General features: G+C 44.1%; 1 protein-coding gene across 4 annotated transcripts in view; it reads right to left on the reverse strand.

The window, feature by feature from the left end:
• The window catches only part of Iqsec1 (IQ motif and Sec7 domain ArfGEF 1), a 316,986-nt gene that overhangs the window by 179,370 nt on the left and 112,777 nt on the right, over positions 1 to 24,839 (reverse strand). The gene's annotated exons all lie outside the window — the stretch shown is intronic.

Below are 24,839 nucleotides of genomic sequence, written 5' to 3' on the forward strand. Positions count from 1 at the left end.
CTACATTGTCACACATTCAAATCCAGAACATGCCTTCAGTGAACTAAGCATGTCCCAATAGATTTGTATGTAAGTATGTTGTTTCCTCAGAAGCAATTATAAATGGTGTCGTTTATTTTGTTGTTGTTGTTTGAGACAGTGCATCGCTATGGCTAAGTGCTCAGACTGGTCTCCAATATCTGAATTCAAGCAATTCTTTACTTCAGCTTTCTGAGTGCTCAGATTCTAGTGTGCATCACGGCCAAACTCACATGCTTTTTAATTTTGGTTTCCAAAGAGCTAAATCCTTCCCATTTATTATTTTATGAGTATGAGAGTACATGATGAATGTGTGTGTCTGAGGTGGGGAGAGACATGTGCCACATTATACATGCGGAGGTCAAAGGACAGTTTGTGGAGTCAGCTCTTTCCTTCCATCTTTTCAAGGGTTAGAGTTTTACCTCAGGTCTCTGAGATTCTGAAAAAAGTATGTTTACCTGCTGAGCCATCTCAATGCTCAAATTTTAAAATTTTTAATTGTTACATAAAAATGTAATTGATTTGTGCAATAATCATGTATTATATAATGTTACTGAATCCATTTATTTGTTCTCAGAGTTATTTTTGGAAGATTCCTTGGAATTTTTTAGGGCACACAATCATGCTGTCTAAACATAGACACAGATTACGTCTTCCTTTTGAATCTGTCTCTCTTGGTTTCCTTACTTATCTCCAGTAATCTACTGACTCACAGTGGAGAAAGACATATTTGCTTTGTTCCCAGTTTTCAGGAGAAACTCCTGTCTGTCCCCTTCAAGTGTGACAGCAGCTGTAAGTTGACTGCAGGTGTTCATTATATGGTCTTATTGTTTCAAGAGGGTTCTGTTGTAGTTGTTTTTAGAAAATATCTCACTGGCTGGCCCTGGCTGGCCTGGAACTTACTCTGTAGAGCACACTGGCCTTGAACAGAGATCCTCTGCCTCCTGAATGCTGGGGTTAAAGGTGTGCCCCATTATGCCCACCTTCTTCTAAGTTTTTAAGCACAAATGTGTCTAGAATCCTCCACTATTAGACTTTAATGCTCCACTACACTCTGCTGTTACATTGGTCTGATCTCTGATATTGATATCAATATCTTTTCTCTCTTTTTTTCTGGATCAGTCTGACAAAAGTACTTTTATATCAACTAATATTAAAGAACTAGACTTATTGCCTCTCAGAGGTTCAAGGTAAGTCTTAGTGCTGAAGACACTATGTGCTTCAGACACAAAACCTGGAGGATCTGAGCTGGATCTAACCTAAAAGCTTTCTCCCTAAGAATTACCTAGCTTTTATAATACCAGAAGATGCCATGCAAGCTTCCAAAAGAGAGGAGCAACCAACAAGCCTACTCAACTATGATGCCTATGAACCACAGTGATGGTCAGTATGACACAATAACCCTAAGTATGCAGTAGTGGCACTTACTTCTTGGCAGTAACCAATAGCCCTCTAATTGGACTTAAGACCTGCTCAACAAAAGGGAAATCATAGCTGGTACTGGAAACCTAAGCAACTACCCAAGGCTAGTGAAGGTATAGATCTTGGAGAAGACCCTATAACAGCTACTTTATGAACCCAGCTTAATTACTAACTATCATCTAAATATTTATCCATATACCCACAGCGTAGCTCTCACCCCTCAATAAAGAAATTTTTCTTTGCAACAGATGGAGATTATTACAGAAAACCAACTGATAAAAATGCAGAGAACAAGTGTGTGTATGTGTGCTCCCAGCCCCACTGATCCATCCACAGCAGAACTCCTGCACTTATGTCTCTAGAAACCTCTTGGACAGGGGGAGCAGAAAGAGCAAGAGAGCCAGAGGAACAGGGTGTCTGTTTTGAGAACGCAACTCCTAGAAATGTCAGAGGAGCTACACTCATGAAGTCCCAACGACCTGGCTGCCTAAACAAATACACCAACGGGCATATTAATATGGAAGGGGAAACTTCATGGGGCTTCAACCCTAGACAAACAACTGCTGGCAACTGAGGAATGCTGAGATGAGAGAAAATAGTCTCTTGGAAGAGTTCTCAAGTTGGTTATCCAATTCTTGAGCGTTCAGCCTTGAAATCACCTACATACATACAAGTAACATTATACAGACTGATTGAACGGATTGTATTTCTATATGTAGAGTGTGTGTGTATGTTCTTTTTTTTTAAAAAAAAGAAGCCAAAGATCATGAATTTGAGAGACAGCAAATGGGTGGGTACATGGAAGGGGTTAGAAGAAGAAAAAGGAAAGGCAAAAATGATGTATTCATATTTTAATTTTTGAAAAAATTAAGGATTAGGCTAAGTTTTATTGAATGTCTGTATTTTTCAGTTGCATTGATTTACACTCTGACATTAATCTTTTTCTCCTATTTCTTTAAGTTTAATGTGTTCTTTAAAAGAACAATTTCTTAAGATGAAAATTAAGCTTATTGATTTGACATCATTTTTCTTTTATAATATTGCCATTTAGTGCTCTAAAATGTCTCACTGTGCACTGATTCATTGGAAGCCTGTCAATTTTACACATAACCATATATATAACTACATAGCCATATATAGTTATTATTATTATAATGTGGGGAATGGAACCGAAGGCCTCTGTACGTGCTAAGTAAGCCTCTAACACTGAGCTCAGAATCCTACCACGTTTGCTATACTTTGTATTATCATTTAGCTCAAAGTTCTTTTCTTTTAGTTCCTGCTTTGATCTATAGATAATTTAAAATACGTTGTCAAAATCCCAAACTTCCAAGTATTATATGTGTTATTGATTTTTACTTTTCCTACACTGTGGCTGGAGCCACAATGTAATCATACTCTGTATGATTAGTCCTTTTCAATGCATTGAGTTTTATTTCATTACACAGTGTCTGGTAACCTTTGCTGTTTTCCTATGATCAAATACCTAACAAAGCAATTCAAGGAAGGATTAATTTTGGCTCACAGTTTGAGGGGACAGTCCATCATACATGGTGGCAGGGGCATGAGGCAGCTGTTCACACAATCTGCAGTCAGGAAGCAGAGAGGGATGACCATGGGGACTCGGCTCACTTTCTCCTTTTTATTCAGCCCTGGACTCAAGCTCACAGGGTGATGCCACCCACATTTATGTTAAATCTTCCCATCTTAATTAATTCAGTCGAGATAATCCTTCACAGATACAGCCCGATGCTTGTTTATGTGGTGATTCTAGATCCAGTCAAGTGGGCTGTACTAGCCATCCCCTTGGTACATGTGTCCACTATTATAGGTGGTGTGTCAGTTGCATCAAGCAGGTTGGTGGTATTGTGTGAGTCTTACTTACTGATTTCTATTTTCTATATTTGCTCTAGCAAATACTGAAAAGCAGAAACTGAAGTCTCAAACTATAGCTTTGCCTTCCTACCAGCTTCCCTCCTGTATTTTTAACACTTGTTAAAATTTCAGAACTGCCACTTTTTTTTTTTTTTTTTGGCATGAATTGATTCCTTAATGATCATGAGCTGACTTCATCTCTAATCATATCCTACATATCTGAGCATCTCTGATGACCATTCCACTTCCTCTTGATCAGTGTTTTTGTTTTGTATTTTTGTTTTTGTTTTTGTTTTTTTTTTGAAGTTTTTGGGGTTTTTTGTTGTTGTTTTTTGTTTTTTGTTTGTTTGTTTGTTTGTTTGTTTTTCAAGACAGGGTTTCTCTGTGTAGCTCTGGCTGTCCTGGAATTCACTCTGTAGACCAGGCTGGCCTCAAACTCAGAAATCTGCCTGCCTCTGCCTCTGCCTCCCAAGTGCTGGGATTAAAGGCGTGCACCACCACTGCCTGGCTCTTGATCAGTGTTAATATGACACATTTTCCAATCTTCTATTTTTAACCTGTTTGTATTTTTTCATACTTAAACACTGGCTCTTATCAGTATATAGCTCTTGTTTTGTTTTACTTTTTTCTTTTAAAAATAAAACAAAACAAAACCAATTCTGGTCTAGTCTGGTGGCATAAGCTTATAATTGCAGCCTGGGGAGGCAGAGGCAAGAGGATTGCTGAAAATCAAGACTATCCTAGTCTACAAGCATTCTGGGACAAGTAAAGCTGCATAATCTAGAACCCTGTCTTTTAAAAAAATTCTAAAATTCATTACTTTAAAATTAGAGTACTTAGACAATTTATATTTAATGGGATTACTGGAATGGATTAAGGTTTAAATCTTCCCACTTTTCTGTCTCATTGGGTTGTTTTGTTTTAATTTTCTCTTTTAATGTATTAATTTTTCTTATTGTGTGGGTGTATGCATGTGTGTATATGTTTGTATGTGTGCATGCATGCATGTGTGTGTACACTCATGCTGTGGCATGAATAAGGAGGTCATGTGACAACATCTTCCATAGGATAGTTCTCTCCTTCCATAGGAAGTTCTAGGGACTGAGCTCAGGTCACCAGGCTTCTGTGGCAAGCACTTTTGCCTCCTGAGTCATCCCACCAACCATCTGTATTATTAAAGATTACCTGAGTTTTAAAATAATATCATTGTATTTTTAATCTCTAGATGTTGATTTCTGTACAGAAAGAAGCACTTCCTACATTTCAACAACTATAGCAGCAGTACACATTTGGGGTCAGTCCTGACTGTCTCTTTATATGGGTCTTGTTATCTTGCTACTTTTTGTGCCTGAAAGCTCCATGATCACAGATATCATGCATTTTTACCTGCCTGTGTATTTCTGTACTGGGCTACATCTTGAGCTTTGTCACAGTGAGGTATGTAGAAACAGACACAGCTGTAGCATCCTATCATCAAGATTCCTAGCTGGAACTGAGCTTTGCTTACTTGAAGGCACAGCATTTCCTGCCACCAGGAAAGATTTCCAGAATATTTCCGCTAATGTTCTGTGGATCCTGATAATTTTTCCAGGTTGGCACTTTGTCTGTCTGTCTGTGAGTACCAAGTAATCTGAAATCTTTGGGATAGTTAATCAAGAAGATTCTTCAGCTTTAGGGCTCTAGTGGTCTCTCTCTCTCTCTCTCTCTCTCTCTCTCTCTCTCTCTCTCTCTCTCTCTCTCTCTCTGGTTCTTAGATCAGACTGATTCTTCCAGCCTTATACTTCCCAGACTCTGATCCCTGTTCTCCAGCTCTCCAGGATAGCTGCATGGCAAAACAGAGGTCACTGTGTCTGCTCCCTATCTGTTAGGGGCTACTGACCTTTACTGCCTAAGTGACTTAGTGACTGCTAGTGCCTTGAGAACTTGCTTCATAATTTTGCCCTTTTATGGAGGTTCCATGTGTCCCATTTGATCTAAAGCCTGGCTTTGAACACCACATGGGTTTTGTTTTTCCAGGAAATCAAAAAGAACTCTGGAGATTCCAACTTGACCCTATGTTACAAGCAGAGTCTGGTTTTGCCTTACCTCCTCCCACCCTCCCCTGCCATCCCAAGAATAACAAGTCACATTTATGTATCAGCAGACAACAAGCAAGAGTTCTGTTGAGAGACAGGAAACTGAGATGCAACCCTCTTGCCAGATTTGGTATTGACATGTGATGTCAGCATTGTCATGGTCTTGGTGGGCTTGAAGTGCAGAAGTAATGCTAACCTTGTTCACAGCGGCTGATGTAAGGGACTATGGCAGTGGAAGAAAGGCCGAAGGAGCATATTGGTTCTAGCTGGTCAGGACCCCCAGAACTGTCTTCCACTCTGCTCAGGCTGTCTCAGATGCCCAGATTCTAATAATGTCCCTACAGCTGAGTCATCAGGAGGTTAACTCCTATCACTTTGGGAGTCTTGGGTGGAAATGGATCATTGGGAGGGTACAAATGGATGCAGAGTGATGCCTCAGAAGGGATGCCATCCAGGCCCTGGACCAGACACATTCTGCCTCTTCATACCACACAAGGAGGAGTATCAGCCTAGTTAATTCACAAAACATCTTTGCAGGGAGTAGGTTTCCATGGCAACATCAGTTTGGCTGACAAGGAGTGAGGGAACTTGCAGCATCTTCTCGTGTCAGCCCCTCAGGTGCTGTGTGGCCAATGCCCTTGCCAGGCCCATCTCTGCCCAGCTTTGCTGAAAGGACTGGGCTGCATACAGCCAGTTATGTAAGTGGTTGCCTTAGAAGAACTGCTACCCTGTCACGTGGAGCTGGCAAACTAGTTCAAGGTAATTTATGACTTTGAGATGCTTCAGTCTCTAAATACAACGGACAGCTACAAACTGCAAACACTTTAAATTTCTGGCTCAGGGGAGATGTCACAGTCCATCCTGGACTGCACTGGGGCCTGGCTAACAGGGAAGGTTTGTGGAGCAAGTCTGGCTTACCAAACCCCAGGCCCATAGAAGGTGACTCTTGAGCCTGAAGACTCCACCGTCCCTCCAGGAGCTTCCTGTGGCGCATGCTGACATCTAATTTTACCCAACACATACACATTTTGCTGTTTGCCTCTCTCTCAGCTGTGTTATAGCTACTTGCTGCATTTCAGCTGCAGCGACTTAAAACCTACAAATTCCCACTCTACCTCAGGGCCTTTGTATACACAGCATCCTCAGCCTAGAATACTGTTCACACCAGGGAAAAGCTTAGTGCAGGACTGCGGGAGATGATGGCCCGGGGAGTATGTCAATAGAGTCCTAAGCTCTGCCTCAACACTGGGGATTGGCATGAACAGACCTTCCTTTGCTCTAGGCTTCAGGGTGTCAAGATTCTGTCCCGGAGTCCCTCATTTTGCTAGTAATCAAGGAGGCTGAGGAAGGAGAAAAAGACTATCATGTGTAGAGAGGAGACAGGAGACAGAGGAAGAAGCTCCACAAACCAACACTCAGGATCTTAGGAGAAATAAGCCAATATGAGCAGAGATATGGGAGTTAAGGAAACAGAAAACAACTGAGTAACTGAATCAGTCCAAATGTGCATGGCCTCTGCACTGAGTGTGTGGACACAGCAGAGGCTCAGACCCGCCCTAAGTGCTTCCTTAGTCTCCATGTATGGATCAAGCTGGACCAGTACAGCTATCAGCTCAGACCCCACCACTCCTGCACTCTGTCTTCACATAAATGCTTAAGAAAAATCACACTAGCCTACCACAGGATTCACATAGGCCAGAAAACACAGAGATGGGAAGGAGATACAGAAAGTGCTTTGTAAGTCATAAAATATCAAAGGTCCTGGGATCTGTAATTTGAGATGTCCTGATATGTGGCTGAAGAAAAAAGGCCCATGCTGCAAGTGCATCTGGGACACCGGTGTGGCCACACGGAACAATTAAGGCATATTCTGGCCTCATTCCATACTCAACCCAATTTCAGACAGATTAAGGTAAAAAGTAAAGACAGGAAATGTGAAGAAGCAAGTGTGGGGGAAGCGTAGTTTAGGCTGGCATAGCTTCTCAGTGAGGAATATATCCTTACCTAGCAGAAATCAATCAATAAGTCTAACTGCAGATAAGCTAAAATAAAATTCTATATTCACCAAAGCAGGGCCAGCAAGATGGTTCAGGTAGTAAAGGCGCTTGCTATTAAGACTAAAGACCTGAGTTTAATTTCCACAATCCACATAAAGATAGAAAGGGAGACTCCACTTCCACAAGTTATCCTCTGACTTCCGCGAGCATCCTGAGGCACATGCATCTAGGCATACACACAGAGTAAACAAACAAACAAATAGACAAAGTGTAAGTAAGCAGAGTTCAGGAATAGGGAGGCCATGAAGGAGTAATAGTCAGTCTACATAAAGAGCCCCTCAGACACATAAGAAATCAAAAGGGTGGAATAAGCACTTCCCAAAAGGAAGAAAAGGACACCTCACTTAGATGGTAACATGAGCGAGCTTAGGTTGTCAGAGTCAGGATATAGAGGTTCCCTTGGTTCTAACACTCACCTTTTGCAAGCCTTGGAGATATGAATCATATACCTGAATCCTTTCTCACCCTACTACCCATCCCATGAACTCCTCTTCTGGAAGACTCCAAGTTTTCTTTAAAGGCCACCCTAACATTCCTGGTCCAGGCAGCACCTCTTGCCTTCCCTCAGCTAAAATGGCAGCTGTGGAATTGAAGGTCGAAGCCTGCTTCTCTGTTTCCATGACCAGAGGCAAGTCTGCAGAGCAGATTTGTATCTGACACTTTCCTTATGTCTAGCTCCTCAACATGAGACTTGGCATATAGCTAAGAAGGAGCAGGTGTCCTCAAACCTTAACCAACTGCTGGCCACTGGCTTTGTGGGACTACTCTATTGGGTCATGTGATGGCAGTGAGGGTAAACCCTGGATGCCTTGAGCCCAGGGTGGACCATTACTCTCTGAGGGTGTCACACTAACATTCAGATATTCCTGGTGAGGAATGTGTGAGCTGAACAGAAAGGGAACTTCCCAATGAGACAGTCACACAGGAAAGTGTTCTCAGAAGAAAAGATGCCTTTGTGAGTGCTGAGAGGCCAGAGAGCCCCAAGTGATGGGTTGCAAACTGGCACTCAGAGGTTGTGTGTCTTATCCAGCCAGACAGGTTACTCTGAGCAACAAGTGGCTGCATATCATGATGGCTAATGGACAGGTTGTCTCTAATACCTCCAAACCCCAGCATAGATTCTCAACCCTTTGCCAGGCATAACGGCCACAGGGGCAGGGTCGTACAAACTTTTCAGAACATCCATGGGCCAAGGTCATATCTTACCATGACCATCTCCTAGGAGCACAGGAAGCCACCAAACCCGTTGGACTGGTTAGTTGTTTTGTCAGTTTGACACAGTGGGAATCACCTGGGGAGAGGGAACTTCGGCTGAGGAATTACCTCTATCAGATTGTCCTGTAGGCAAGTCTGTGGGGGCATTTTCTTAATTGATGATTAATGAGGGGCAGCCCACTGGAGATGGTGCCATCCCTAGGCAGGTGGTCCTAGATAAATAAGAAAGTTAGCTGAGTAAGCCAGTAAGCAGCATTTCTCTATGGTCTCTGTTTCAGTTCTAGCCCTACCATTCATGACAGGCTGTGATTGTCACCTGCAAACTGAAATAAACCCCTTTCTCCTCAAGTTGCTTTTGGATCAAGGTATTTTATCACAGTGATAGAAAACAAGCCAATACACCCATTTCCAACATGTGCAAATGTCTTTGGACGCTGTCAAGAACAAGGATGGGACGTGGCCAGGGTGGATCTGGCAAGCAAATCGAGGCTTTCAGTTTTTCTGGCAAAAAAAGACAGCACTTTAGACTAGGGTCAGGCAATGGCCATGGAGAAGAGCCAAGGAACATGTAGACAGGAGGACACGGTGTTGTGTACAGAAAGAACATGAGAAACTATGTGGCCCAGGGAGACAAGAGAGCAAGGCAGGCTGGGCTTCAGGTGCCATGCCTGCTATTATCTCTAGGATTCTGCGAACCCAGCCACTCTACATTGTTTGCTCTTGGGTTCCCTGCATTCCCCTAGCAAACATCCCTACTGCTAAAAGAGAGGGATCATACACTAAAGAAAAGAGGGAAATGGGAAAATGGCTCAGCCAATAAAGTGCGTACTGCACAAGCATGAGGACCAGAGTTCCACCCCAAGAACATTCATTTAAAAAGCTGGGAGTTGCAAGTAGATGGTTGGAATCACAGTATTAGGAAGATGGAGATAGGTGGGTCCCCAGGCTTGCTGGTCAGCCAGTCTGGCCTAATTAATGACCTGAAGGCCAATGAGAGACCCCTGTCTCAAACATAGGTGATAGTTTGTGATGATAGGACCTGAGGTTGCTATCTGATACATACATGAACATGTACACACAAGTTTTAAAAAAAGAAATGGGGGATGTAATGGTAGTTAGGTGCTGAACAGCTAAATGAGTAAACGTGAATGACAGAGTGAGAGGGAATACATTCCCATCCCCGAACAGGTCTACCTCAGAGGGGTCCCTCACTCCACTTTAGTAAGCCAGAAGACTCTTCTTTCACAGATCCACTGTCTGCCTCAGCCGGGACAGAGAAAGATGGCTGGGGAAGAAGGTAAGGAGGGCTGAGAGAGGGGTGTAGATGATGAGGGATCCATGGGACCTTCTCATTTTCTCCACTGTGCCTGATGTAGCTTCCTTCCAACCACTTCCTTCTCAGAGACCCAAGTTTGCCATCAGAGATGGAGCTTGGGATCCATTGGGCTGTTTTAATGACCATGGCAGCATTAGGCAGCTGAAAAGATCTTAAGGCTGGCACCCTCAGACGCTGTCTATGTGCAGCCATGAAGACCAGAGCCACAGAGGCAATACTGCCCTATCTGGGACTGAACTGGAGTGAACTGCACAATGGCAGAGTTGGGGTTGCTGTCCATAGTGCTGAAGACCACCTGGTGCTCAACAGAAGTAGGGTGATGGTGCTCCAGAGTTCAGAGGGTTCTAGAAGCTCTTTTCCCCATCCATCAGAAGAATGTACAAGATACCACACACACACACACACACACACACACACACACACACACACACACCTGAAAAGGACAAGACCAACTCTTAATGCAGACTCAGTCATGACTCAGCACCTGGAGAGTTTGATAGATGTTGCTCACTGTCCCAGAATTCTTTAGTTCTGAAAGTGCAGATGGATATCTCCCAAAGACTTTAGGATACTAGAACTCCAAAGTTGCAAGGTGGCACCAAAGTTGGTCCCAGTTGTCTGTCTCCCTTTTTAGTCAGGTCTCTGACTGCTTTCCTCTCATTCTTTCTGTCCCTGAGGTACCTTTATAGCCACAAAAACATCAGTTAAGAATGTTCTTACACTTCTTGTTTGCTTGTTTACAAGTATGTGTACACATGCATGTGTAAAGTGCACAAGGAGACCGTAGTATAACCTTGGGTATTGTTCCTTAGGACCTATCAATAGTGTCTTTTGAGAGGATCTTTCACTGGCCTAGGGCTCATGGACTAGGGTAGGCTCTGAGGCCAGCAATTGCAAGGATCCTCCTGACTCTGCCTACTCCATGGTGGGATTATAAACATGCACCACAATCTGAGTTTTGTCTGTTTCTTTCTTTGCTTGCTTGCTTGATTCGTGTGTGCATGTGCATGTGTGTGTGTGTTTAATGTGGGAGCTCAAAGTAAGACTCTTCTTGTAATGCAAACACTTTACCCACTGTCCGATCCCTTCAGACTTTCTTTTCTTTCTCTCTCTTTTTTTCTTTCTTCATTTAGTCACTCATTTCTTCATTTGAAACAGAGCTGCACAGGGCCCAGATTGGCCCCAAACTCACCACATAGCTGAAAATGACTTGAATTTCTGATCCATCTGTTTTCACTGATAGAGTGCAAGGACCGCAGGGTTGAGCCACCATGTTCAGATGAAATTGTTTTGGTTTTGCTTTGTTTTATAAAGATTTATTACATCTTTATTATTTTAAAAAACCTTCAGATAGAAAAATTACACAGGGAAATTAACCCGATCTAAAGTTGCTACGGCTCAGTGAACTGTACACGTAAAACAGCCATTCTGCAGCTGTACAGCTTCCTGTTGGATTTTACATCTTTACTATCAAATATATAGTTTATACATTTATTCACCACCAACCCCCCAAAATTCCACAGCAGAATTAAAGCTAGAAAACAACTATCTTTATAGTCTTTCATGACCCAAGTTGCCATTTACATTCAGACCTTCCTAATATTTAATATTCCCCTTTCTCCTTTGTAATGCTATACTGCTCTCAGGGATATATGTTGCTTGTGGGAGAAGACACTTTGGAGAGATAGCTTCTGTGCCTGAGAGTCTACTGTGTGCCTTAGCATCTCATGAGCTTGTTTGGAAAGCTGAACAAAGAAGCCACAGAAAGGCTTTGAGTTACTGATTTGAAGTGTATATGCAGCTTAGAGCCGAGAGATGGGAGAAGATAGTAGAAAATCCCCATTAGCAGACTCACTGAGCACCAGCGTGGGGAATGCACGCTTTGGAGATCGGGGAGTTGGGTGTGGCTGAAAGAGGAGACTCTTTTCTTCACACTGTGACTCAGAGAAGATCATGGATACCCAAGAAAGTGTCAGGGAGATAAAGGTATAGCAGAAAGTCAGGGTCAGAGTTGGATATCAAAATAAGAGAGGGAGGGAAGGAATGGACGAGCAGTGTTGTGAAGACACATAGAAGGTTTTAGTCATGCAAAGGCTGGCCAGTTGTGGTCATATAAAGTCACCTACTGTCTTAGTCACTGTTCTATTGCTGTGAAGAGACACCGTGACCAAGGAAACTCTAATAAAGGAAAGCATTTAATTGGGGACTTGCTTATAGTTTCAGAGATTTAGTTCATTATCATCATGGTGGGGAACATGGTAACATGCAGGCATGGTGTTGGAAAGGTCACTGAGAGTTACATTCTGAAGGAGAGAGAGAGAGAGAGAGAGAGAGAGAGAGAGAGAGAGAGAGAGAGAGAGAGAGAGGAGTAGTAGGGGTTTTTTAAACTTCAAAAGTTCACCTCTAGTGACTCCCAATAAGGCCAAACCCCTTAACCCTTGTAATTCTTTCAGTTTCACTGCTGTGGGGAGTAAAACCGTGCCAGGAAGTTTGGTAAGGTAGAGCAGGTTGAGACCTGGAGACTCGGTGGGCACTCACCTGAGGCTTAGGCGACTCCCAGCTCCCTGCCAGACTCCTGACTTGGAACTTGTGCCATGCTTCTCACATAAAAGAAACATGTCCCATGGCTACATAGGTCTAAAGCAGAGTTCTGCATGCTAATGAGGTACCTAGAGGCTTAGAGGGCTTAGCCAATAAGCTTCCCTTCCCAGACATTCCTCTCTGCAAAAGGTGTTTAATCTCAGGCCTACCCTGAGAAGCTGAGTACTTTTTACACATCCATTTTCCACCATGAAAATAAACTGTTTAATTAACTAAGGGCATGTGGTCAGGGGCTAATGCCATAGAGTAAACAACGCCAAGAACGGGAGGATGAGGATAAGGCTGAATGGGCCAGAGCAAACATGATGATACTGAGAGAGATGCAGGGGATGTCTGATGGCCCAGACCACATGATGTCGGGAAAATGGAGAGGACTTACTCTGGTGGTATGAGAGCCATAGGTAGGTGCTAAGCACAAGGGCATGAGATTGAATGTGAAGTGGGAGTAGGAGGTGCTGTGGAGAGCATGGGAGCCTATCTCTGCTGATAGGATAGGCAAGGGAGGTTCTTCTGAAGAGATGATATTGGAAGCATGTCTTCACATTTGTTTTTTGTTTCCACCCTGTGTCCATGCTGGATACTGTTTATTGTGAACAAGCTGGTGATGAGAATTCCCTGACCTTGGCCTCCTGACTCCCTTATCACCTACCCATCCCTCATAGGAGGAATCTTCTTGGGGATGCAATTTCTAAATATAAACTGATCTATTTAGTTGCCCCCACCTCTTTGCCACATCATGGCCAGTTTCTCTTGTCCCATCCTCCAAAACCAGCCTATACTACAGACCTTAAAGAAGTCACTCAAAATAGCCTGTCACCAGTTGGCTCCCCATCACTATTCCTACCTTCAGGGCACTGCAACAGCTCTTGCTCAAGGCCTCCCATTCCCTTGCACCCTGCTATAGACTCTGGTACTTTGTGAGGTCCTATGAGGATGCACGTCCCTTCCTGGAGCTGAGTAGAAAACTGTTCTCTGGACTCCCTTCCCTGTGCCACACCTACACTCCTCCAACCATACACCATACTGTTAAGCCTCTTGGAAACACTAGGGAATAAACAGACAAGGATTCAATGAACTACATACTGTCACCCATTGTTCTTAGCACAATACAGTCCTATACCGCTGAGATTAAAGATTTCCCCCAGTACATTATGCTACCATCCCCATTCCCATGCACCTACATGCTGGGGTGAAGGGTCAGCAAGAATTTTCAAGGGAAGATGGAATTGCTTAGAGGTCAGGAACACCATGTCCACAGAAGGCAGCTTAGAGTGGCCTGGCTGAGCACAATCTCTGATTCTGTCCCTGAACAGAGCACAGTTACTTTTCTAATTAAATGTTTCAACTTGTCAGCTAAGCAGGGAGCATAGCAGTTCCAGAGGCTTCTCTCTGGTGATAATCTAGTTATGCTACAATATTGCAGCCTGTCTCCCCATTTATTTAATTAGAAACTGCAGGTGTCATCAAGCTCCATCTCTGGGGGAGCCTGGGGTACAGCGTAGGAGGAGGAAGCAGCCACTGCCCCAGGAGATATTGAATGCCCTGTGTTAGAGGCACTGGGTTTCATCTGTGAGCCTTCTGTGGAAGAGCCAGGACAAGGGTGAAGGATACAGGCTCCACTGTCATCATCCCTAGAAAACAAGAGCTGAGCATGGCAGGCAGTACAGTCCATAGAGTAGCCTCCAGTACCAAGGGAAGGACACAAGCGAAGTCTCAACAAGTCTACAGGCGTAGCCAGGATAAGAACGAAGACAGTAAATGGAAGTCTGCACTGCCTCAGTGTCTATACAGGGGCAGACAGGTCCTCCCAGAAAGTGCCTCTGCTTCATGGCCCTGTCAATCAGAAGCTGCCTTCACTCCTCCCAGATGGCTGTATCTGAGTCTCACCCCTCTCTCCAGCAGCAAGACCAGCAGAGGAAATACGAGGAACTGTCTCTTTCCTTAGGAGGACCAGAAGTAACACTCACTGCCAATAGAGGGCAAGTTTTCTTTTTATTCCACTACAACTTAGCTCAGAGGAGGAGGGCAAGCTAGGATGGTCTTTGACTCTCATTTTCCCAATTACAAGCCAGCTGGAGGATGGAGCTTGGGATGCTTTGGATTTGAAGTGTTCTTCAGTGACCCATGTACTAAAAGCTGGGTTGTAAGCCTGAGGTTCTACTGAGAGTGGTGGTCACTGGAGAAGGCAGGGCCTAGTAGAACATAGATAACAGAGTTGCCCTTGAGCAGGCATTGAACCCTAGTTCTCTTTTCCCTCTCGTTGCTTCCCAGGAGCTGAGTGGCAAACTCCATCACACACTCCCACCATGATGTACTATGCTGCCACAGGCTCAAAGCAATGGACCAGGAAATCTTGGACTTAGACCTTTGAAATTAAGAGACACATTACATCTTTCCTTTTACGTCACTCATCCCAGGCATTTGTCACAGCCACAGAAGGCTGGCAAGCACAGTGGTCTAAGGGAGAAATGGAGACTGCTAACAAGAATCACCAGGTGGCCTTTTCCAGTTCTAACTGCCCTGTACCAGAGCTCCCATTGTGTGATGGTCTGTCGGCCTAGTGGACTGTATATATGATCCACCGTTTCTGATTAGCTAAAAACCATAGGCCCGCAGACACCACTCACTAAATAATGCTGGCACATGGTTGATGGGAATCCACACCAGGCCCGGGTCTTCTGGTCAAAGAAATATAAGAATGAGAGGATAGTTCAGAATAGGCACATGTGGGCCAGGGATACTCTACTCCACAGGAGAACATGTAGAGGTACAGGCGGGCCTCAGTGCCTATACTCACCCCCAAGATGATGTTGTGAGGAGAGTCCAAAGTATCCATTGAGATTCAAGACAAACTGATATCTGCAAGCCCTTGTAAAATCAAAAAGAAAATCATGTATTTTCTAGATACAGTGAGACTTCACTGAGGTAAGACCACTCTATCACTCTTCCTCACCAGGCAGGCCCAACAGATGCTGTCCGATTTGGACATACATAATATCTCCTGCATATCCTGCTAGCAGGGAGTCAGACCAGTGTCCACAGTGTAGGTAGAGAGGATGCCATGGGCCCTGGCTCACCTGCATGCCTTGTAGACTCATATACTCGGTGTAACTTTGCTGAAGCCCATGGATATTCAGAAACCAGTGTATGCAAGCCTTCTAGAAGACCTGCCTCAGAGATGGTGACAGCCACTGTGTCCCAAGTATTAACTGCAACATTACTTGAATGGCCTCAAATCACATTGTTTTCATGCCCTCTACATAGGAATCAGCAGAACAAACAAGACCCCTCCAAGAAATATCACAGCAGGAGTTTGGAGATCAAGGAAAAACAGCTGGCCTTTTTCCAAACCGCCTTGAACTGACTCTGTTGCCTCTCCCTTCTGAGTTCTGGTATTAGAAGAAGGAGTCATGACTTGCAATAAGGCTTTCTATGCATCTGAACAGGTTTCCTGTTTTCTAAAGGGTCTCCTGATTCTCAGGGATGACTGCTTTTCCGGGCTTCTTAGTGAAAAGCACAACACCCTCTCCACTCTTCAGGTCCTCCTTATTCCCTTGCCTAAGTCAGCACTGGACTAGCTGCTCCTGAAGGGCCTGCTTTCCTTTATAAGTCACTATAGAGTCACCTTTCAGTCTTTTGGGAGTGCAACAGCACTACAATGCTAGCCACTGACCACAGCAAGACCAGCAGCTGAAGTGAGGTATGGCCTGAAGATTAGAATAACTGTAATCATCTTTCAGAAGCACCAGCCTCATTATATCAGAAACAAAATTCGTCATCAAGGACTACCATCACCATCCCTACAATCCGGAGGACAGAGAAGAGGAAGTGTTCCAGTTCTATGACTTCTAATCACCAGCAGACCTCATCTCAGGGACCTGTCAGCTTGTGCTCTTGGCCTGGGGGTGCTTTGAAAGGCTGGGCATCATGCTGATGCCCTCATGACTGGAACCTGCTCTCTGCATACCTCTTTCCTGCACTAGATGGAGAGCGCTGGCCCAGGCATGCCAGATACACAGAAGCCTGGTCTTCCTGCCTGGCTGGTCCTGCAGCTGTTTGAGTCTATGCATGCTGATTCCCAACACTGCCTGATGTCAGGATCTTGGGAGCTCAGCATTCTCTAGTTTACCACTTAAAATGCAGGGGGACTTTCTCATGTGACGTTGAAACACACAGGACATTGCTCTGAACTGTGGTCACCCTGCGGAGCCACAGCTCTGCAAGCAGATTCCTCCTATCTAAAACCCTGTGCCCTCTCATTACCCCTTCCCTCCCGAGGTCTTCTCCTCCCGAGCCTCTGGCCACCATCTTCTGCTGTTCACTTCTGGTTCAGCCTCCTTAGGCTCAGCATAAGTGAGACAAGGCTGGATTTCTTTCTGAGGTGATAGACACGATGCATGAAAACCATCCCACAGTATGTAGCTATAGCTATACAACATGTATACCCCATAAATCATTCAAATGACTGCCAATCAAAAATGACCCTAAAGAACATGCAGTTAAAATACAGAAACATAGCTGACCACCTGCCATCTTGGTTCTGTGGCTTCCTCTGTTGTCTGCCTCTCTTACTGAAACCACTTTGTTCCCTCGTCCAAGGTGTCACTTTCAGGCCAGAAGGCAGTGGCAAATTCTTAAATCACAAGTGGCAGTCCTCCTTGTCACCCCCTTCCAGCCTCCTCATCTCCCTTCACCTCCCCAACTGACTAGTTACTCCCTGTGTGCCATGCTGGAACATAAGGTATGTGGTCATTGCTTCATCCAATTTCCTGTTTTGTAGAAGTTCCTGGATCTTCCAAGGGTCATAACCACATCAGTCACTATGACCATGATTATGGGTTATGGGTTACTGGAAAGTATCTTGCTAGATTGACTGAGTAAAAATGCCTAAACCTAATGTCTATGATGTGCTGTGACAGTGTTGGACCCCTGTCTGGGGCCTAAGGTGAAGACCAGATGGTACAGAAAGGTGACCAGTAGTGTTACACTCTCTACTGAGGACTTTCTGGTCCCTTTTAAACTCTATAACAATGAAGAAAATGAAGGACTCATAGATATGTTCCTCAGGACTAGAACAGCTATACACTTTGCTATATACCTTTATATACACTTTTTATAGCTTTTTATATATTTTATACACTTTTTATATACTTTTTATAGCTATACACCTTGCTATACACTTAGTGCTCAGGCCAAAATCACTAGCCTTGGCATTGCCTCCAGAATCTGTGGTGTTGTTGGACTTCAGATCTACAGTATATATACATCCACGGTGTGTCTGTAGACCCTCCAGCAGCCTCCTCCTCCTGTAGGTGAGCAGTCCGTAAGCTGGTGTGGTCTCTCTGGTGCTTCATCAATACTGACTACATTGTCACTGACCATGCTACTGAGGCTAACTAAGTAACAAATAAAAAGAAAAAAAATAAACAAATTAAAAGCCGAAAGAAAAAAATAAAACTCAAAGTTTCAATCCAGCAAAGAAGTAAAGGAGCCACAAGTCCCACTGACTGAAATTCAGCCTGGCCTAGCTCTTACAGACATGGTGTTTGTAATCCCCCCGTTGGCTCTTTCTGATGGCAAAGCAGGAAACAGACCAATCATAGCTTGGTATATGCAACAGTAGTCATCTCCCCTTTTGGCCTCAAGGGGAGTCCAAGTGATGATTGATTGATTGGTTGATTGATTGATTAATTGATTGATGATAGACCATGAGAGCTTTCACATCAATGGATCATTGAGACTGATAGTCACTTGTTTAGAGATTCAAGTCAATAGGCTGTTCTAACATCCTTTTCAATTTTGAGGCTGAGAAGCTATGACTTCATCACCCTACAGGAACAGTATCCAATCCCTTTTCATCATACAAGCCTGACTAGTGTCAGAAGGATGGTAGTATCTCACTAACTTTGAGCTACTATCACAATTGTCATCTCCTAAGACACCACAGGGCACATTACTAACATCTAAGGGGCTAGAAGAGGAGATTTCCCTGAATTCCTCCAGAAGGTCCTTATCAGATTTCCTACCAGAAACCTTGTTACAGAAGGCATTGGGTTGATATTTCCATGATGATGAAAGCCAAAACAAACAGTGAAGAATCATACTGCCAGAGATATTGTCCTTCCAATAGAACTGAGAGATGGAGCATTTCCACATACCCTATTTCCTCTGTGCTGCTGTGATAAAATGTCCTAGACTGAGTAATTTGTAATCAACAGAAATTTACTTCTCACTATTTTAGAAGCCCAAGACCAAGGCACTCAGGAACTCAGTGCATGAGGAAGGTTTATTTTCTCTCTCTAGTGGGGCATTGTTTCCTCATGTAGCTGAAGGACTGAACTCAAGACCTCTCTCCAAAGGTAACACATTCCATTTAGGACACTTCCCTTAGAGCTGAGGTCTCAGTGGAGATTTTGAGGAACACAATCATCCCAACCTCAGCACCAGATAAGTAAGTGTTGGCATCATTATTCTCCTCCGGTTGTCCTTTGCATGAAAAGAGTCTTTAGGTTGAAGTGAAGGACATTTGACAGCAATTAAGAGCTTAAAGACTTAAAGGCCACTGGCAAAGGTGAACAGTAGTGTTTGTTTTGTTTTATTTTGTTTTCTACATGATTCAAGTTTTAATATAGAAAAAGAAAACAAGTGTAAAGCTGATGTTGGAGGCCCAGTGCAAACGCCTGTAACTCTGTGACATTAAGTGAGAGGGCAGGATGGAGATGTCCAGGAACACTGTTCCACGTTATAGAAACAATAGTGCAGAGTGGTGACCACTACATGGTAAGTGCACCCTTGTGGGAACCACAAAACAAACATATGAACAAGCTAACACACCTAAGATGAAAGGGACAGGAATAGAATGTTTCACCATAAAAATAAGCTGAACAGAACAGAAGAGCATCCTGTAGGAAAAATGGTGCAAAGACATAGAAAACAAGGAGGGAATGGCAGAAGTCCTCACACATAGGGAACTGATTAAGTAGAAACACCACAGACCCTACCAGCCAGGGTAGGATCTCGAGAAAATGTCCTAGGCAAAGGGAATGACAAGGACAGAGGTCCTGGGCATCCATGAACTCAGAGCAGGAAGGTTAGAAAGCCAAAGTGTGATGACCAGAGAGCGAATGGAAAGATCAAAGACACTCTGAGAATGGGACATTCTTGTTTCTGTGTGCAGCGGGAGAAACTGAGGCTCAGGGAAGTGGAGCCCTTCTGCTGCAGCCCATATGCCCTCACACATATGGTCCCAGAGTCCTCTTGTGTTCAAACTCTGATCCTGGGTCACCAACAGAGTCACCACCTCTAAGTAGGTTCTTAGTGAAACTACAAATGAGAGCCACGAGGCTTTAGAGACAGGCAGACTGAATAACTCAGTCAAATCCCCACTGAGTCATCAGGAGGCTTCCCATCCCACCAGTCTCTCTGGACCATCTCCTACACAGGCACCAGACTATTCTAAACACATAGGTGGCGTCTTGCCTAATTTGAATTTAACTTGAATCTGGTTCCTGAAATGTCTTTCTACCTGTGTTAAGGAATAAGCCAGCAGAACACATACACACACTGCATTGTACATCAGTGTTGCTTTCCTATAGCTATTCTGTACTAGTTGGAACACTACCTTCTGGAGAGAGGTGGGGGGGCTCATAAGACTCAAAGAAGCCAACGAAACTGATGAGACCCAGAAAATGCAGAATTTTTTTTACTTGAAAAGCTCAGAAACTTATAAAACACATGAGTCCCACTCATGAGGTTCTCCTAAAAAATAAACAAGAAATAAATGATTGAAAACTACTCAGTGCAGCTACCTGCACACTGTACAGGGAGCTCCAGGGATGTCATTTTTATGAACTGTCATCCATGCTGGGGTGATTAAGGTGTCCAAGCATCACCCTGTAGATAAAGACAGTAAACTCAATGGTTCACTAGAATGTTGATGTGGAGGGAAATTTCGCTGGGCTGTCACCAGTGCCCTGTCTGGAGGGAATAGGTGTTTTTTTCATGTCTTCCCAGAAGTCACACAACACAGTTGAGGACCCACATTGCTCTGGCCTTAACTAGTACTCTAGATATAACTGAAAGGAATATTAATGAAATGAAAGGCTTTCCTGAGAAAATTGTTTAGGATGTGGTACTGGGAGAATCTAGAAACAGAAAGTAAAAAGCCAAGCTGTGGAATAAAGACTATCCCCAGAAACTTCCATTGTAATTACAGAAAGAGAGTAGGATGCATAGTGGAGAGACAAATGGAAACTCTTTAGCTGTGACTCTAGCACTTTCTGTTCAAGACAACAGGGGTTCCCTCAAACCCTGCTCAGATATTCAAAGAGTTGTGCCAGCAAAGACTAGTAGGGAAAGGAAAAGGAGGAAGTAACAGACACTGAATGTGACACATACTATCTCCTGCCCACCACCCCCGTTTGTTTGTTTGTTTGGCTCAGTTGGTCCATGGGCCTTGAGGATGAAATCCTTACTCCCATGCCCTCATGTAGCACGTGTATACTATATTCATTGGGTTCCATGGCCTTAGTGAGAATAAAGCATGAACATAGTATGTGCTCAATAAAGACGTCTAATTTAGTGTGAACTCTGAGTTTATTCAGTGTCAGATCTAAGTTGACAAAGAAGTTTAGGGAAGAACAGATACAAATTCAGAATCATCTGACCCCAGTGCCTGTACTGATTCCATAATGCTAAGCCATGTCTGTGCACATTATGTGACAGTTTCTGTCTGAAATGTATCCTGAACGCTTATATGATACAGGTTTGGTCCCAACATAACAGTCAGGGTTCTGAGATGGAATCTTTGGAAGATGTAAGGGATAGTTTTATGTCAGTTTAAAGTTTTATGTTAAAGTCATCTGAGAGGAGGAAATCTCAATGTAAAAAAAAATACTTCCATAAAACTGGGCTGTAGGCAAAACTGTAAGGCACTTCTTAATTACTGATTGATGAGGGGGGCAGCACATTGTGGGTTGTGTCACTCTGGGCTGGTGATCCTGGCTTCTATAAGAAAGCAGGATGAGCAAGCTATGGGGAGCATGCCAGCAAGCAGCACTCCTCCATAGTCTGCAGCAGCTCCTGCTTCCAGGTTCCTGTCCTGTTTGAGTTCCTGTCTTGACTTCCTTCAGTGATAAACTATGATGTGGAAGTATAAGCCAAATAAGCCATTTCCTCCCCGACTCATCTTTGGTCTTGGTGTCATCACAGCAATAGAAACCCTAACTAAGACAGAAGGTGATTGGATCATAAGTGCTGTGACGTCATCGATGGATTAATCCATTTATAAATTCGTAAGTTAACAGGCTATTGAGAGGTGGAGGAACTTTAGGAGGTGGGACCCAGCTGGAGGAAGTATGTTACTCCAGTATGTCCCTGACTGCTATGTTTCCCTCTCTATACTACCTAACATTAAAGATCAGAAAGGATGTTCTGTTTTGTCAGAGGCCCAAAACAATGAGATCATGTACCATGGATTATAGCCTCTGAAACCACAAACCAAACTAAATCTTTCCTACCCTTAAAGTAGGTTTCTCAGGTATTTGTCACTGCATGGAAACTGACTAACATTCATCTCAAGGCCACTGGCTCAGTCTTCATTTGGTTACTATAGGCAAGGCTACAGAAAAATCCGCAGCTTGTTTCTCTCTGGTCTCCAAAGCCAAAAGCATGGCTCTATGTACCCGTCATGGCAAAGTCTCCTACCACATCTGTCAGTTCCCATGTTGGCCTCATGAGGGAAATGAAGAATATATTCTCATCTGGGGTTTAGAGATGAAGAAAGGGGCCCAGATAATCTAACAGGCTATCTTGGATGGAGCAAGGGACGTGCTCACCAAAAGTCCAATTGTTTTCACTAACACAAACCTCAGCTTCTCCAAGAAAAGCCCACTCACTCCCCAGGTGAGTAGTCCTCCAGCCCCTCTTCCCAACCCTCAGTTGTTTGATGCCTCCTTTAGAAAACATGTCACAGTTCAGAGGCCCAAACTAGAGGAACGAGCTGCTTAGAACCTCCTTATTCAGTACTTTCCTAACCATCAGCAGCAAATTTTCCACACATACTTAAGAAGCAGGCACATGTTCAACCTTGGACAATGCCTGTGATGGAGTGATGCAGCCATTCCCTCAAGAGGCTCTATCTTACAGGGGTTTGTTAATACAAACTTCTGGGTCCCATTAGGCACCGGACCCTTAGAGTCTAAATTTTCCGCAAGCACAATGGGCCCCCGTACCATGCAAAGGATTTGTAGTGAGACATGTAGGTTCTGCACTAGAAGACTGTAATATCTGAGATGAGCTATGTGGCATTCATTGCCCTCAACTTCCTTGAGCTGAAGGAACAGAGCAATCACAGATGTCTGAAGGGTGGGGTGGGCTGTACAATATGTTAGGTAGGCTGTGCAGATGAGGCACATCCCTCATTGAATATTATTTAGTCCTCTTCCTGAGCACAGACAGCAAAGTTCATTTCAAAAGTTTGACGAGCAGCCAGTAAAAGAAAAGGTGCAAGGTTGGCCTGTGCAAAATGTTTGCATTTTAAACAGCCTTGGCGGCCCTCTTTCCTGGCTGCCTGCATCTCTCCATTCCTCTAGAATCCAAATTCTACAACCCTCTCTTCTCCCAAGCTGCCCTCCCTCCAGTAAAACATCATTAGAGGATTCAAATTCAGGGCCTCCAGAGCTCTCTCTAAATGGAATCAAAAGTAGACACATGGTCCCAGGAACAATGACCGAAGTCCTGCGTTTGCAAAATTGTTCAGAAAAAAAAATGAGTCATTTCATTTGTAGAAAATGAATACATCTGATCTTGCAACGTTTTTGCCTGGGGAAAAGTGGTGCACATGAATTCCCAAACACGCTCATGCCCAAAACAGCTCTCTCTGCTAAAGAGGCTTAGAGAATCTGCCAGAAGGCAGCAGCTTGCGTCATGGGAATTCAGGAAGAGTACCCCCTCCTGAGTAGGGCTCCAGACTGAGTGAGGTGTCCTGGCTATGGGTATGTGACCTTCACTCTGAACAAAGACAGTTAGCTCTTGGCATCCGCTGCATCTGCCTTAAGTGACAGGCATCTGAGCAGATAGTATACAGCCTGCTCACAGTCCATGGGAGGGAGACGCCCACAACCCAGACATCAATCAGTCCCAACCCCATAGTCAAAAATTCCTTCCTCTTTAGACCACTTTATTTTTAGCTGTTTGAATGAATAGTATAGAATACTGTTCATGCAAGACAATCACTAGGTACATGCCAAGGAGGCCCCTGCTCCTAGCTGCCAAGAGGTCATCTTACTGGTGTCTTTATTTCTTTCCATCTCCTTTATTGTCTCACATCTGTCTTTTCTTGTGGAAAGGGAACTGCAGATACACAGGCTCACTCCCCCTGCCATCATTTAACTACTTGCTCCTTCTGAGCTTTCCTTTCTCCAGTACAAAAGCTTCCTTATTCCTCACACAGTAGGGCCACTTCAGCTCCTTCACTGACTGTTGCATCGAGTTGTTCTAGTCACCCATCTGATCCTTCCTTCCATCTCCACCCAGTCTCTACCACCCAGGATGTCTCCCCTCTTTGATATCAACTCCTGCTGTTAACAGCCTGGATACTGTCTGGTCTGTCCCAAGCTAATCCCCTCATCACTACACACAGCCCTTTTAGGACTCTCCCTTTGGTCCTTCTTGGTGTGTCTCTGCTCCCTGATGGATGATTGTTCAGGGCCTCTAGAAACAGTCATTTCATTTCACATAGATTCTCTCCCTAGCTGCTGCCCATCTACTCAGGAGACAGTCACTCTGTCCTCCATGTCTCATCTTCAGGGTCCCTTCAACACTGACACCCCAGTTCCACCAAGCTGGACCTAGAACCACACACCAGACATCTTAGCCAACACCAGGAGACCTAGAAGTCCATCAGCTGTCCAAAGGGTTCAGAGCTCATAGGCTCTTAAGTTGCCTTGTAGCCTCTCCTCCCTATCATGATGGTCTCTATGACCCTTTTGCTTCCCTGACTACTGAGCTGAGAGCTGATGGAAGCAGAGGCACTGAGATACAGAGCTCCTACTCAGCCCTGCCTTTCCCTTTAACCCAGTCACTGTTCCCACTGCAGACAGTACACCATGTTTATTAGGTAGGGTGGGAAGGAACAGAAAGCTCCCTGCATTCCCTGCCCCATGGAGATGTACCAATGTGATAGTCAAGTGGTAAGAGTCTGTACCAAACCAAACATCCTAAACATTGGGCCCAGCCCAG

The sequence above is a fragment of the Arvicanthis niloticus genome, chromosome 9 (genome assembly GCF_011762505.2).
Source record: "Arvicanthis niloticus isolate mArvNil1 chromosome 9, mArvNil1.pat.X, whole genome shotgun sequence".
Taxonomy (NCBI): Eukaryota; Metazoa; Chordata; class Mammalia; order Rodentia; family Muridae; genus Arvicanthis; species Arvicanthis niloticus.